Source organism: Ictidomys tridecemlineatus, chromosome 5 (assembly GCF_052094955.1).
Source record: "Ictidomys tridecemlineatus isolate mIctTri1 chromosome 5, mIctTri1.hap1, whole genome shotgun sequence".
Lineage (NCBI taxonomy): Eukaryota > Metazoa > Chordata > Mammalia > Rodentia > Sciuridae > Ictidomys > Ictidomys tridecemlineatus.
In genome coordinates, this window is record NC_135481.1 from 110,419,083 (window position 1) to 110,435,181 (window position 16,099).

General features: G+C 45.1%; 1 pseudogene; it reads right to left on the reverse strand.

Annotated features, from left to right (window-relative positions):
* Window positions 1-7,359: 7,359 nt before the first annotated feature.
* On the reverse strand, window positions 7,360-8,653 carry LOC101977430 (protein SET-like; annotated as a pseudogene).
* Between the last annotated feature and the right edge of the window lie 7,446 nt (window positions 8,654-16,099).

Genomic DNA, 16,099 nt, shown 5'->3' on the forward strand with positions numbered 1-16,099 from the left:
CTATGGGGCAAGGATGAGGGTAGCCAAGAACAAAGGCTGGCTGATATCTCCTGGGTGAGTGCTGTCTGTCTACTTGGCTGCTTCGTGCCTCCTTCAGATATTGCATAAGCCAGTGCACCCACTTCCACCTGTATCCCAACACAATTCACCAAGATTAACATCTTGATAACTGCAATGAGACAAAGATATAGACTACCACAATTAATGCCGCGTATATAAAGAATTCTGCTTTTCTCGTGCTTGATCATACATTACTAACTAAAAGAATATATGTATATATCTCTTTATATTGGATAAATGAGATATAACTATGTGAAAATTTTCTTTCATTTAAGATAAAGATATGACACATTAATAATAATAATGATAACAATAATAGGTACAAAGTGCCATCTACTACAGGGATACGGGTCCCTTTTTCATCTTTCTGGTGAATGAGCTGAATCCAGAATCCCATCCTAAAAGTCAGTTTCCTAGAACCACTTGTGGCACCAACTGTCTTGGGCAGACCTTGAGGAGATTATTTGTGAGCAAGTAGTTTATCAAGAAAGTTACCCGAGGAGATATTGATAAGAGAGTAGGAAAAGCAAGTGTCCTAGTCCATTCAGCCTGCTCTATCAAAATGCCATAGACTGGGTGGCTCACGGAGAACAGAAATTTATTTCTCACACTTCTGCAGTGTTAATGGTCTAGGCACAGGTGGATTCAGTGTCTGTTAGCACCTGCTTCCAGATTCAAAGACGGTGATCTTTCCGCTGTGTCTTCACATGGTGGAGAGGGCAAGAGAACTCTCTGGCAGCCTCTGTTATAAGGGATCTAATCCCATTTGTGAGGGCTCCATCCTAATGTCTTAATTGCTTCTCAAAGATCTTACCTCCCAAACCATCACATTTGTAGGTTAGAATTTCAGTGTATGAATTGGCTGGGGTGAGGGGCTTTAGTCTGTAGCACCAAGCAAGGCTGTGACTTAAAGTGAAGTTCCAGCCTCGACTTGGCCTTCTAGAAGCTTTTAGAATAAATTACCCAACAGAGCTTGTCTGCCCCAAAGCAAGGCAAGTTCGGTTTTTATATCCTTGTACCAGTCAGTCATTGGGCACCATGAAGATTCGTGAGGCCCCAGGATCTTTTGGGAAGCATCTAAGTGAAGTGGTCCCCAGGAATCAAGGGGGATTCTTTAATGGAAATTGTGGACGTGAACTCATGGGAGCAAAGCCAGTAGAAACGGGGGTATGGGTACCCTGAACCGATTGTGGGGTCTTGGAGAATCTAGACAGAGTTCTACAGCTGCTAAAGGAGCTAAGGGAAAAGTGTGAGCAACTGACAGAGCTTCTAGTGCTGGGTAGGTGCCTAACTAAGCCGAGCTTCTGGTTCCCTCCTAGAATCTAACTCTGAAGAAACCACTGAGGAGACATAGAGATTGGGTCTCTGTGTGTGGTTGGTGAGGTCACAGTGCTTGTATCTCAGCACATCAGAGAGACAGGTGCTGTGTTTGTGTGTGTGCGTGTGTGTGTAGTACTGGGGATTGAATCCAGGGACTCTACTACTGAGCTATATCCCCAACCCTCCTTATTTTTTATTCTGATAGAGTCTGGCTAAGCTGCCCAGGCTGGCCTTGAACTTGCAATGCTACAGCTTGGGCCTCCTGAGTTATCTTGATTTATTTAATCCTCACAACAATTGTATTAGGTGGGTTCTATTAGGATTTCCATTTTAATAAGAAACATGAGACTCCTAGTAGACAAAGAATTTGCCAAGGCCTGACACTTGCCGTGGCCAAGCTGGGACTCAAGCTCCAGCACAGCCTGGCTATACTGCCTCTTAAAACTGAGACGAGTTCAATGTAACATAATCATTGTCCTTTTCTGAAACACCTTTAGGAATTCATTCCTCAGCCACTTGTCAATTGTTGGAGGGCAGTTTTGTAATCTTATTTGACATGAAATCCCACCATTAATATTTAAAACATGGGTATGGTTGGAACCTTGAAAAATTGGTTGAGGGCTGGGGTGGTGGCTCAGTGGTAGAGTGCTTGCCTAGCATGTGTGAGGCACTGGGTTCGATTCTTGGCACCACATGTAAGTAAATAAAAATTAAGCTCTATCGACAACTAAAATAATAAATTTAAAAAGAAAATTGGTTGAGTCAGTGAATGAATGAAGAAATGCTATGCGTGGAATAGGACATGGGTGGAAAGGGAACACATAGGATGCTGTATTTCTAGATATTACTTCAGCAGAACCTTATAGCTCACTCCAGCACGTTTCTGTATAGTTGCTATGAATATTAGCTCTCCTGGTGCTTATCCAATAGCATGAGTTAGGAAATATGATGTGCTTTTCTTGATTTACAATTGAAAGCAGAAATAATTCTTAAGAGGTAAGTGAAGTGGAAGGCAGTCATTGTCCCTAACAAGTGTGTCTTTTTCTTATTGGTCTGTATACACGTGCACACACTGAGAACCCTGGATATATCTAATTCTGCATTTATAGCAGTTTATTACCTGCAGGGATAAGTGAGGTTATATAATGGGCTTTAGTTCAAAGAATGTGCTTGCTTGTATATGCAAATATCTGTCTAAATTGCTTAAAATAACAAGTTGCTTAACACCATAAACTGAGGGAATTTGGTTTGAAATGTTTGAACATCATCCCTCATTAGGCTTGCCGACTACAAGTATATAGGATGAAAGATGGTTCCTTTCAGTGCCAAGTACTCCAGCCACACAATGTTTCCAGAGGAAGGGAAGAGGCTCAATTCTTATTCCATATTCCACTCATATTTCAGATCCTAGAGTCTGAATGATTTTATCTATTAACAACTTTTGTGATTAAGTTGCTTTGGTTTCTTAACACAAACCCAGTCTATAGGATATAGTGTCACTAACCACAGGGTCATTCAGAGTCTAAGCCTTTGTCTCTGTCAACATGGTTTCCTGATTGCTGAGCTGTGCAGCTGGCCTACTGATCCCCTTCAAGAAGCGGTGGCAGAGCAGTGGACCAGGAGGGCTGGGACACAGGTGTCAATCACAGGCTGTGGCTGCTGTACTAAGCCTGCCATGGCATGGCCCAAGGCACAGCAAGCCAGGGCCCAGCCTGGGCCATCGAGGGGTGGAAAATGGAAGTGGGCAGACCCAAAAAACAGTTCAGACTCCAGGGCTAACCAGCGGTGTTGATTCTTTCCAAGGCTCGATGAGCATAAATTTGGACCAACAACTGGCACTCTCAAGTGGCAACCTGCTGTCAGGTCCCCTCTCGGCCTGTGAGAATTCTGTTTCTATTCTTCACACTTGAATAAATTCTACTCCTTTTATTCACTCTTCCTTGTCTGTGGATTTCATTCTTTGAATTCACAAGACAAGAACCCAGAAAGAACTTAGCAGTACACTGCTAGGGTCTGCTACCGCACTGTGGGGTAGTGCCCTCCATTAGGAGCCACAACACGCCACTCTCTGGCTTTGCCAGCTGCGACCTCAGAGCCGACCCTGCTGTGTTTAGCTGCTAACACTAAAATGGGCTTTCTCCACTGCTGAGGCTGCAGCTAGCGCAGGTACCCTGCCCGTAGGAGCAGAGAATCAAGTTTCATCTCCAACTTCGATTTCAATCCTTCTCTTAATAAAAGTGTAGTCTGCGTTTTAGGTGGTAGCATTTTTTTTTTTTTTTTTTTTTTTTTGCTCCCTAAGAAGACGAAGGGCAACTGAGCTTTATTTTCTTAGTTTCTTTTGCCCTTTTCTTCTTTTTTCCTGCCATCCTGACTGTGGTGCAGCTGGTCACATCATATCCTGGTTAAAACTTTTTCGGGCTCTCTCAGTCCCCCCAAGTAAAAGGGACTGACACCTGCGTCCTTTGTCATTCAGTCCCTTCTCCCTTCCCTGAGGTTTTCCCTGCTCCTCAGCCTCCATATTCCCACCCTTTGCTCTGTTTTCAGTTTCTCAACTATTCTTTTCCCCGCCTCAACCTTTCTGTGTTTTCCAAATCCTCTGGGCCTTACATCTATGATTTCTTCTATCGTTTCCACCTTCCCTGTCCATTCTTCTTCTGATCCTTCTGATCCTTTCCTGCTGTCACCAACTCTGAAGCATCCATCCCCTCAGCCGAGGCTGGTTGCCCTTCTCAGGACTCTGTGACTTCCAGCATGCACCCCACCCAGGTCCCAGGACATCAGCCTCGTGCAATTCTCCTGCTGGACTGAGAATTCAAAGCCTGCCAGGACCAATTATTGTCGGTCTCCAACATCTCAGTACCTAGCATAGGGGCCTGGCTCACTGAAGAAGTTAAAAGAAACATAAATGAAAAAAAACTCTGTTGAATGGATGTTCTGGTTACTCTCTTGTAACTATATCTCCACTTTGGGGAGATCTGAACTGTACTTTGCCGACTTAACTTCATTCAAGATGTACGACCACAAAAGTCAACTGAAAGCTGTTAGCACCATAGAAAATTTCCTGAAAACAAAGTTAACTTTTGAAATTTAAAACACACAAAATTAGTTCCTATCTTTTGAAGCCCAGATCTGAAGCCCAGTTTCTCAAGTCCTAAACCCTAGTACTGTTTTTAAATCAATCTATTTTCAATTCTTATAGACCATGGTGATCATGTGGGAATGAACCAACCCAGGTGATGCTGCCTCTTACCCTCCCTTGCAGCTTTTCTTAGAAAGTGTGACATGGGCTTATTTCTGCTGGCATAATAATGAGAGGAAGGATAAACACAGCATGACTCTGCTTCATGTAGTGTTCATACAGGATTAAAAAAAATAGCTAGGAAGATCTAAAGAACTCTTCCAAAATAGAGTGCTCATGAACAAAACTGATTTTTATTTAGAACACAATTCTGGGTATGCCGTGTACACTTTGGTATCTCCCTGGCCATTAGCAGCAGCGGCCACAATTTGACCAGAGAAAACGAAGAGACTTTAAGAATGTAGGTGTGTTCCTAACTGGACCCCAGTGTCCCCCTGAAGGGAGATTCTTTACAATGGGGGCTAGGAGTTAATGAAGTCATGACTTTATTTTTATTTTAAAGGTTTTGATGGGTCTTTTTCTAAACACTTTGTAAACTATAAATCACTAGTGGAGTGTGCCTTTATCGGTTTGAATTTTTAGAGACAAGGAGCCCAGCTTCTGTTTGTGCACTTCCTGGATTTCTTGTTCAAGGAAGCGGAAGTGGACCTGACCCTACTTAAAAAGACTTCTTAAATCTGCTGGAAGGACATGCAGTGGTTCACCAGGAAATGAGAACAAAGTGGAAAAAGGGAGGATGAGATAAAGAGAGTGTATCAGCATCTGAGAAGTGCTGTAACAAAATGCCACGTCCTTGGTGGCTCACAACAGAAACACATTCCTTCTAGTTCTAGAAGCCGAAGCCCCAAATCAAGACCCCATCTGGAGGCTCCTGGGGGTGATTGCTCCACACTTGCCCTTGGCTCCATGTGGAGCCTAGCAGTGGGCTCCCCCTCCGCCTGCCTGTGTCTTCACAAGGCCGTCCCCTCTGCATGTGTCTGGGTCCCAAATCTCCTCCCTCCTTTGTTCACAAGGGCAGCAGTCCTTAGATTTGGGGCCCACCCTAAATCCAGAAATGATCTTATTTGAGATTCTTTTTTTTAAACATTTTTTTTAGTTGTAGATGGACACAATGTCTTTATTTTTATTTATTTATTTGTTTAATGTGGTGCTAAGGATCGAATCCAGGGCCTCATGCGTGTGAGGCAAGCACTCTACCACTGAGCTAAAACCCCAGCCCCAGATTCTTAATTATATCTGCAAGAACCCTATTTCTAAATAAGGTTACATCCCAAGGTTTTGGGGGTGGGGTGGGGCTAATTTAACCCACTACAGAGAGAGTTCACCTAAGTAGAGATCCTTCCTGCTTTGATCCTCCCGAGAACTCTATATTTTGGCCTTCTGAACTTTCTCTTGTAATCAGTGAGGCAAACCCCTGCCTTCTTGTCCACAGTACTTACAATAAAGCCAGATTCAGACATGCTATTAAGAGGAGAGCTTGAGGACTGAGAAAGAGAAAAATAAGCAAGAAACCTGGAGGGAAGACTGGTATTCAAATCCTAAAAGGTCAAAATATAAAATGATATACATATGGTTCTATTTTTTGACATGAAAATGCATATATGTTCATAGGACATGTCTGGAAGGATATTGGGGGATCAGAGGGTCTTAAATTTCTTCTTTATGTGCATTTTATATTTTATAATATCATGCAATTTTAAAACATCTTAAGCACTATAGTTAATTGTTTATGAAAAGATAATGAGATCCAAGTGTCCATTTGGGCTGCTATAACAAAATACCATAAACCGGGTAGCTTATAAACAATAGAAATAAATTCTCATACTTCTGGAGGCTGGGAATTCGAAGGTCAAGTTGCCAGAATATTCAGCTTCTGGTGAGGGCCCACTTCCTGGTTCATAGATGGCATCTTCTCACTGGGTCAAAGGGACAAGGCAGCTCTCTGGAGTCTCTTTTATAAAAACATGAATCCCATTTATCTACCCTTATGGCCCCTAAAGGCACCTTCTAATGCCATCACATTGGTGATTTGTTTTCAACATATGAATTTGAGGGATGAGAGGGGCATAAATATTCAGACCGTAACATCTGGGAGGCAAAGAATCACTCACTTGGTCTGGTCAGTGTCTCCAAGAAGCAATGACTCTGAATCAAGCAGAAAAGGTGAGACAGAAGACAGTGGACATCTTTCCTTGAATCTCCTTTTATCACTACAAATTCTGCTCACTTGGTGTGTGGTCACTATCTGGAAGATCTTACTGAACTGTAGATTCGAGAGCTGGAAGGAACCTCACAGATCATCTGGTTGAACCTCCTTAATTTACAACCCATGAAAGAAAACCCTGGAGAGGCTAACAGGTCCCACCAAGGCCCCAGGGTCAGAGGTACAGCTGGGACCCAAGTCCAGGAATTACATTGCCCAGGTGGGATTCTTCCATGGCTGTGGGTGGCCGCTCAAGGTCTTGAGCATGGACTATTGGCCTAACATGGGGTCATAGTGTCTTTTTATAGTTCAACTTCTTAATGAATAAGCCACTTATTTATGTCACTACTAGGTAATCAAGGTATTAAGACTTATAAAACAATTATTAAATGCTTGTTTCCTGTCCCAAGCATTATGCTGATCACTGGGTACATAAAGATGGTTTGGCGTGTCTTTGGGATGCTATTTAGTTAAGAAGAAACTGTCACCAGGTCTAGTGGGGTTGTGGGGGATAATGAGGCCATTTGTGTGTGTTTGTGTGTGTATGTGTGTATACATTTAGTTTTATTGTAACAAAGCAACTTGTACACTCTCAACATTTAAAACTGAGCAATCATTTTTCCTTTCCAGTGAAAACAAAAAAGAAAAATTTAAAAATAAACCAACAAAATTACAATAGAGAACGTTGATTCCAAATAAGATCCTACAGGTTCTGCTGAGTCTCCCATTGAGTGGCAGGGCCCAGGTCATCATTAGGAGAGAATTTCATTTTAAAAGTGTCATCTTAAACTGCAAGGATGTCCATTAAACATCACAATTAAACACGCCAAAGGAGAAGCCACGTTGTCAAAATGCCCACTTTGTACTCTGCTCAAGGTATTTCCCCCCAAAATAAGTTGAGAACCACGATTTGAAAGAAGAGACCTCAAGAACAGGGTGACTGACTGAGCACAAGGGGGTGGGGGAAGTGGGGAGAAAGACTGCAACTTGCTCCCAGGGACTGAATTAAAAAGAAAAGAAAAAAAAAACAAAACAAAAGAAAGAAAGAAAAAAAAACAAAAGAAAGAAAGAAAAAAGGTTGGAATCCGTCAGTGTTCAATTAGTCGTCTTCTCCTTCATCCTCCTCTCCTTCCTCCCCTTCATCATCATCTTCCTCACCTTCATCCTCATTCCCTTCTTCATCGATATCTTCCAGTCCTTCTCCTTCCCCTTCTCATCATCGTCTTCTTCATCATCCATATCAGGAACCAAATAGAACTGCAACGGATCTGGCCAAGGGTCATCTTTGGTGACCTCTCCTACCTCACCTGCACCTGCAGCAGGACGGTCAGTAAAGCAGGTCGGGAAGCTCTGGGTTCTCCATGCTCCCGCTTCCTGCTGGCTCGATTCTGTGTTGGACTTGACCGTTTCGTCAGGTCCTTTCCAGATTTCCATTTGATTTCAGTGGACTTTGAAGCTCTCATTGGGATGAAATTCTTTGGAGAGAGCTTTATTTTCAAAGTCAGGGTTTTCATCCAAATAAAAATCTATTCTGTAACCTGATTTGATACCTTCAAATTCTGTCCCTTCAACCCTGGTCAAATGATGCAGCGCCTCTCCATCTTCCTCCCCAAGCAGTGCAGACACGTGTGGAGGGTTGACAAATGTTCTTACCCCTAAATTGGGGATTTGGGTGATCTATTCTGACCTCTTCTGAAAAAATGGTTGGCGGAGTTTGTTTTTTTCTGCTTTTCTTTCCATACCTCCTCCCTGGCTTGTGCATGAAGTCTGCCTGTTTCATTTTGTACCTCATCGATATGTTCAATTGCTTCTTGTTCTTTTTCTCCCTCCGGCAAACCTGGAGAGGCTGATGGATCTGCCTGCTGTGTGGGGGCAGGCAGTTTGGGTTTGTTCGTTTGAGGCTGGAGCGAAGATTGGGATTTGAGGGCCATCCTGTGAGGGAAGTCAAGGAGCAGACCCAGTCCTCACAGCCCACCAGGGAGACGTGCGGAGAACCCAGATGAGGCCATTTTAACCTAAAAGGCCCAACTCTCCGTGACTGGAGTTTCCGGCTACTGTCCTGGGAATTCAGTGCCCTCATAACCCACCCCACCCGCCGTGTTATATTAAGAAGTCCCAGGACAGAAGGACAGCACAAGGGTTTGCCGGTGGTGGCGTCTCACAGACGCTCGGCAGCAGCTTTGGTCCTATGTGTCCCAGGGTCTTATTTGGGAAGTCAATGTTCCCAAAACCACTTGAGGAGGGTGACTGCCAATGTTGTGTGTCTACTTGGCTAGGTTGGTCGGAGGACTCAGCTCTTTGGTCCCACACTAGATAGTTCTGTGAAGGTATTTTTAAAAATAAGATTGGCATTGCCATAGGTAGGCTCTGAGTCAAACGGATTATCCTTCTGCATCTTCTCCACTCAGCTGAAGGCCTTCAGAGTAAGAAGACTGACCTCCCTGGGGGAAAAGGGAATTCTGCCTGCAGACTCAGCTACAAGACCCAGACTTCCCTGGGTCATCAGAGTGCCAGCCCACTCTATGGGTTTTGGATTCACCAACCTCCACAATCATATGAGTCAATTCCTTAAAATATCTATGACTATATTGATATTGACATCTGTATTTATCCACATCCTATTAGTTCTGTTTGTCTGGAAAACTCTAATACCAGAAGAAAGTTAATTCATTTTCTGTTGCTATAATAAAATACCTGAGACTGGGTAACTTAGAAAGAGTGGAGATATATTGAGCTCATGGAGCCTGGGAAGTCCAAGAACATGGCACCAACATCTTCTCAGTGAGTGCCCTTTTGCTGCATCAAAACATGGCAGAAGAGGGGAGTCACATGGCAAAAGCCTGCCAGCTGGGTTCTCTCTTAGAAAGCCACCAGTGCCATTATATGGGACTCTTGACCTCCAGCTAATCCTAATTACCTGCCTGAGGCTCCACCTCAACTCTGATCAACTTACTGGTTAGAGCCCCGAAGTGGTTAATATGTGACAAAAATGTATAATGCCTAATGAAAAAAGAACTTATGAAAGTCATAAAACATTTTTTTAAATTAAAAGCATCAAAATTGCAAAATGAATAAAAAAATATAACTTCTGTTTTCTGGACTTCATCTACTCTTCTCAAGGCCTCAGTGCCTAATCTAATTCTCCTCTGTCTTTTGTTTCATCTGAGTTTTCTACTTCCCACTTCTAGGTAACCCCCATATTTTTTTTCCGTCTGATGATTCCTAACAGAAACAAGTTTAATGTGTATGAAGTGAAATTTTGATGGTTTCAAATAAAAAATCCCTGTTAGTACTAATGACAAAAACCTAACCCAATCAGCTTTAGGGAGTTAAATGGGGATGACTGCCTTCAGGTGTAGCTGTATCAAGTGGCTGAGGCGTTGACACGAGGACTGTCCATCTTTAACTTCAGTTGACTTCGCTCAGAATCTCTTCAACATGGCAGCAAGACTCCCCTGGCATATTCAGTCTCCCATGTTCCTTAGATCTCTGCGTCCCAGGGCAAGAGAGAGGGGCCCCCCATCCCTATCCCTACCTCCAGCTCTCATACAGACTCCCCATAAGATTTTGTTTTTCCCTGATTGCACTGCACACTCCCAACCCGTCAATGGGCTGGAGTCAGGCTACTGATGTCCTCACTAATATTGCAAGAATGAGTGAAGGGTCTCTATCTTTAGAAAGGGAGATGGAGGAGACAGAGGAACAGGCGTCCATTCAGGTCCACAGAATGAGCATTCCCAGAGGGACTCTCATGACAGCAGGAAGAGAGCCCGCGTCCTGTACTCTGCCAACACCCTGCCCAGTACAGGATGATTTGGGAAGACCCACCCCCACTTCTGGTTGGCCCGGCTGGATAGGTGCCCAGAGAGGCTAGGAGAAAAGAGGCCGACACAACAGGTGCTCTCAGGCTCCCGAGGCCCTGAAGTGTGGTCACACATGTCCAATCTGCCCAGGGCCTGCCAGACGTTGCCCTGGAGAGGAGAGTGGAGGTGTGTAGTGGAGGAGGATGGAGTCCACTGCATCTATTGGCTCCTTAGCCCATATTGAAAGTTAACATTAATTGAGTATTTACTACGTCCCAAGTGATTTAAAATCTCCTTTAATTTTTCCTGAAGCCCAACAATGCAGTGACCATGGCCATTGTTACTCCACAAAGGTGAAAGTGAGGTTCAGGAGGGTTCAGTAACTGACTCCACGCGTCCCCTGAACATCTGCTTGGCCGGTCCCAGGTAACCTCCATCACCAGTTCTAAACAGCGGAAAGTTATGTTCAAAGCTGTGCCTTTTGGAAATAAATCTGGCAGCAGTGGGGAAGCTAGACTGCGTTTTCTCAGCCCACCACTGTCCATTGGAAGGCCTGACCATGGGGCCATCAGCATCTAAGCTGAGCTTAGCATGGCTGTCTAAGCGCCGGCTCTGGCCCTGCTCCAGTCCCCTATGCCTGGCTGCCAGGAGTTGGATGAGGGCCTTGGGCCTCACAGCTCCTTTTTTTCATAGTGGGTGCTTGGCACCTCACTTCTCGCTGCACCTCCTCTTGTTTTGAGCCCTGCGCTGGCTCATCTCAGCAGCAGACAGTCCTCTGAATAGAAATCCACCCTCAACAGTCGAGACCCACCAGCAGCTGGAGCGTGTATGGTTGCAGTACTTCCTGTTGAATCGACTCCTGGGGCAGAAACCACATTGTTATTTATACCCAAGTCTCTTTATTCATGGTGCTTTACAAAACACAAAAGGGGCAGTCCCCTGCCTTACGGAGCCAACAGACCACAGACACACAGAAGACAACAGGACACAATCAACCCCTCCCCTTGCCTTACCTCAAACTTCCCTTCTGCCCCAACAGTCCCCTCCGCTGCCCCTTGAGTTTCTTTTTATTACCTTCCCCTGAGCCGTCTCATTACGGAAATAGACTCCTAATTAACACATCAGGTTTCCCCTTTGCCAAAATACCTTGCAATGCGCCTGCTCCATGGTGCTGTTCGCTCAGAACACCCTCCTGCTATCTTTATTTTGTTCTGCTTTTTGTCCTGGCTGGTATCACGCGTTTCTTTGTATTGAGAGCTTGTCAGCTCAGGGGACCTGGCACGTATTAATTAGGAGGATGGTCCAGAGCACAACACAGCTTGATGGAGAGCAAGTCGGAGTGGGGAACTGGGCAGAGAATCAGGAAGAAGCTGAAGCGAGCAGCGTGGGGGAGATGGCTGGCGACCATGACCCAGTTTTCAGGCTCAGGTTGACTGAGTGTCAGCCTCTTGGCCTGTGAGTCCTCGCTTCGTTCGGCTAAGCCAGCCCCTTCATCTCTCACCAATCCTCCATTTGTTTCTCTCTTCCACTTTTCCAAATTCTACTGATTTTTAAAAGCCAAGATGAAGCCTCCAGAACCTTCCCTGGTTCTTCCAGTCCCAGTTAACCTCCATTTCCATGATGCTCTAACTCTATAGTGGCACCTATTCAGCCTTTGAATGTGTCGCCTTGAGGACAGCCATCTCAGGCTCTCTGGTCAACAGTCAGGGAGAAAAGGGGTCCAGCTGGACTGAGGTTGAACAAGGAGACCTGGGAGATGCTTCAGATCTGAGCAGGTCTGCTCCCGTCACTGTCCCAAAGGCAGCAGAAGGTAGGAGCAAGCTCATCAGGAGATACCACCACACAGAAGCAATGTCCCGGAGAAAACCAGCCCTGGTAGAGATTAAGTTTACAAATCTCTACTACCCCCCACTGCCTAGTTACCCCTGTGACAAGCAGCCCAATTATAAATGAGCAGCTGAAATTTGAAGAGTCTGTCGTTGGAATTTTGGCCTCATCAGAAACACCTATGTCTCCTTCTGGTCTAGATGTGCATGGGGGAAGATGTTGGGGCTCTGTGCCATCCCTTCAAATCCTTTCTCCATCTTGGGGTGTCCTGTCTTGGCCTATTTGCTTGCAAGCCCAACTGAGCAGCCAGAAGCACGTGGGTATTTGGGTTCTTCCTGGGGTCCCTGGTCAGTGACTGACTGGTGCAGAACATCCAAGCCCAGCTCCCTGCCTAGAGGTGGGACAAAGTTAACTTATGCTCCACGGCTTTCCATGGGGTGAGCTAAGGCTGGGACTTGGCCGGGAATGGCTCCTTGGTGGGAATCTTCCCCTTTCCCATCCTGCTTAGCCCTTCTCCTTCTCTTGTACCCACCAGACTGATTTTCCCCAGAGCACTTCCTTAATTAATTCTTGACCATCAATACCCCCCATACGTCTGTTTCTGGGATAAATGAGACCGAAGATAACACGCAATGGTGCATCTCTTCACCGGCAGTTCCCCTGCCCTCAAGAGCCTATATTTGAAGACCACTTTTAAAGCTCTCTCTCTCTCTCTCTCTCTCTCTCTCTCTCTCTTTTTGGTACCAGGGATTGAACCCAGGGCTCTTAACCACTGAGCCACATCCTCAGCCTTTTTTTTTTTTTTTTTTTAACATTTTATTAGAGATAGGGTTTCACAGAGCTGCTTAAGGCCTCACTAAATTGCTGAGGCTAGCTTTGAATGCGCCATCCTCCTGCCTCAGCCTCCTGAGCCACTGGGATTACAGGCAGCGCCACTGCACCTGGCCATAAAGCCCAAAATTTTAATAACACATTTTCAATCCACTCTACTACAGTAAAAACCCACCCAGTATTTCCTAGGTAATGTGGTAACAGATACACAGTCAGAAACTTAACTTTTATATCTAGATTGCAAATTAAATGTCACCATTCATATCCCTAGCAAATAGTAGGCTCTTCCCCCAGATGACCTGGATGCTGCCCAGGTCGTCACCGACAGATTCTGCTGAAACTCATGGATTCTGCATTCTTGGTTCTACAGCTCAAGAATGCTTCGGTATCGCTGGCCCTGACCCAAACCCTTCTGATGGGTCACCTTAAGTAACCAAGCAAAGGAAAAAGTGACCTTTCTTTTCCAGGTCACAAACCACTGAACTCTACCTAATTTGTTAAGTCCTCTCCTTAAAACCCTGCTGCTCCTTTGCTTCTGGGTGTGCTGCTCGCCTCCACCACCCTCAGGCCCGAGGCCAGAGCTAGGTTTTTTTTGTCCATTGTGCTCTGCACCTGGCTGGGGCCACGCCTGTCAAATTTGTCCATCACCTGGGAAATGAAAGTCACAGATGACTTTGAATCAAGCCAGGCAAACAGGTTTTGTACAAGATTCACCCTATTCACGGATCCAGGTACCTTCACACTAGAGCCTAAATTGGCAACTGACATGTAATTTTCTGAAATGTCATTTCTCCAAGTCCTTTAGCTAGATGCCCGAGGGTTCACTTGGGTTTTCTTTCTGGCTCTGTTGTTCAGCAACTTGATCCTGTTTCCTGCCTGCCTGAGAAATTTCAGTTTTCCTGAACCTAAGCTTTCTTTGTGTGTGTGTGTGTGTGTGTGTGTGTGTGTGTGTGTGTGTGTGTGTGTGCGCTTTAGATTTCTAAGAAAGGCAGTTTATTAGGAAGCCTATGTTTACCCAAGTACGCGGCGAGTCCAGGTCGGCCAGCAGGCTAGATGGGATTCCTTGAAATTGTGTTCCTAGCAGGGACTCCGGGGAGCTAAAGGTAACATTTAGTCATCGATGGGATAATTCAGGTCCATTCCTTCTCCTTGCCTTCCTCAGAAGGGACGGCAGTTGGAGCTAGCCACCTCTAGAAGACGAACCACCTTCCCACCCCATAGAAGTGGGTGATTACTGAAGGGCCACTATTTCCTGCGCTGGTTTCCTCTCTGTCTTTGGATTTAGTCGTACTGGCTTTCCCCAGCTTCGGCAAGGTTAACAGTGGTCGGAATGCCACTGGCCGCTTCCCATCTGGGATCCAGCCTGGCATCTGGATCTCGTTATGTAGGTATTTTCAGGGCATTACAGCTCGGCTGTGAGAGCATTCTGGCTTAAAGCGAAAATGCAGGGGAACCTCGCTAATCTAACGACTTCATAACGCTTGTCACCGTCCCAGAGAGGGCTGCAGTGGGGATTCGCGATTTCAGGGCGCACGGGACCAAGCGGCCCTGGCCACTGGTCAGTGCCAACCTCTCCAGGTTTGCTTCTCAGAGCAGATGGGATGACGAGACTTCACCACCGCAGGATCCTTCTGCTTCACTAGGGATGGCCTGAAGTGCCCGAGACCTTGACTTGAGTCATTTTGGCTTCTGCCCCCTTCGGTGCCAAGACTCCATGGAAAACGCATTGCTCTCCCAGGGCACTGGTGCCTTCCAGTCTGGAGGCGATCTTTAGAGTAACGCACTGAACATGTGTTTCCAGATTCGTTTTTAGGTTTTCGGTTTTCACAGGACTTCATTCACACACACATAATTCTAATACTTTGGCCGGAAGAAGTTAGTCCATTTTCTCTCCCTGTGGGGGTGAGGGAAGCACTTCATATTCATATTAACATTATTTCCGATGATCTCTAAATGATTTCCGAGGCATTCATTCGTTGACATTTTCTATTTATCCTTTCTCACTTCATAAAAACAGATACTGAATTTCCAAAAGAAGAAAAAATGAGAAAAAAGTGACTTGTTGTCAGTTTTTGAAACATAACCAATCACCCTTAAAAATCTACTAATTCTATTCAGGATATTACAGTTGAAACTTCTGTGTGTGTGTGTGTGTGTGTGTGTGTGTGTGTTAAATATCATTGCCTTCTTCTGTATTATGGAATTGTTACCTGTCTGGGAAGGCAGACCTCCGTAACCTAGTTTACTGGAAATATGGGCGAGAAAGCTGATGTGTTGCCCGCGTTGAAAATGCCTACCATCTCCAGCCAGTGCTCAAATCTGAACACAACAAAAATACGCTGTAAAAACGGACATAACCGTTTTAACTTAAAAGATGCGTCGATGGCTGTGGTATGATTCAGTGTCACCTGTGACTTTAGAATACAAACTTTGGTTAGTTCAGAACAAGCTCCAGGCAGGATGTGTGTGAACTTCTTTGTGGAAATCTCTTAAATCTGGCAGCAAATTGCTCAAAATGTCCAAAGCAATTGTTATCCTTCCTCTCTGGACCCCCCCTAAGTCTAGAGATGGCATTTGCCAAAGATGGAAAACACGCCTCAGAGTTTGCCTTGACCCAGGTCGTCCCAAGTGATGTCAATTTCATGTCACTCCTCGTCAGTAACTCTGGGCCAAATCATCATAACCAAAGTATTTCTTCTAGAAAAGGTGTTCTTCCATCGACACGCTGGACCTTATATTTCTCTTGTTCATAAACTCAGCTTCATTGAACGTGGCAGGAGAAGCTTTAGCAGTCACCCAGTCTTCCAGGTAATTTAGCTGAAATCTGAACACTGGAGGGAAGGAATTCCTAGAAAACCAGCAGAAAGGGACCTCTGGGGTCTGCCTCTTAACTAGTCTAAGACACTGCTTTGAGGG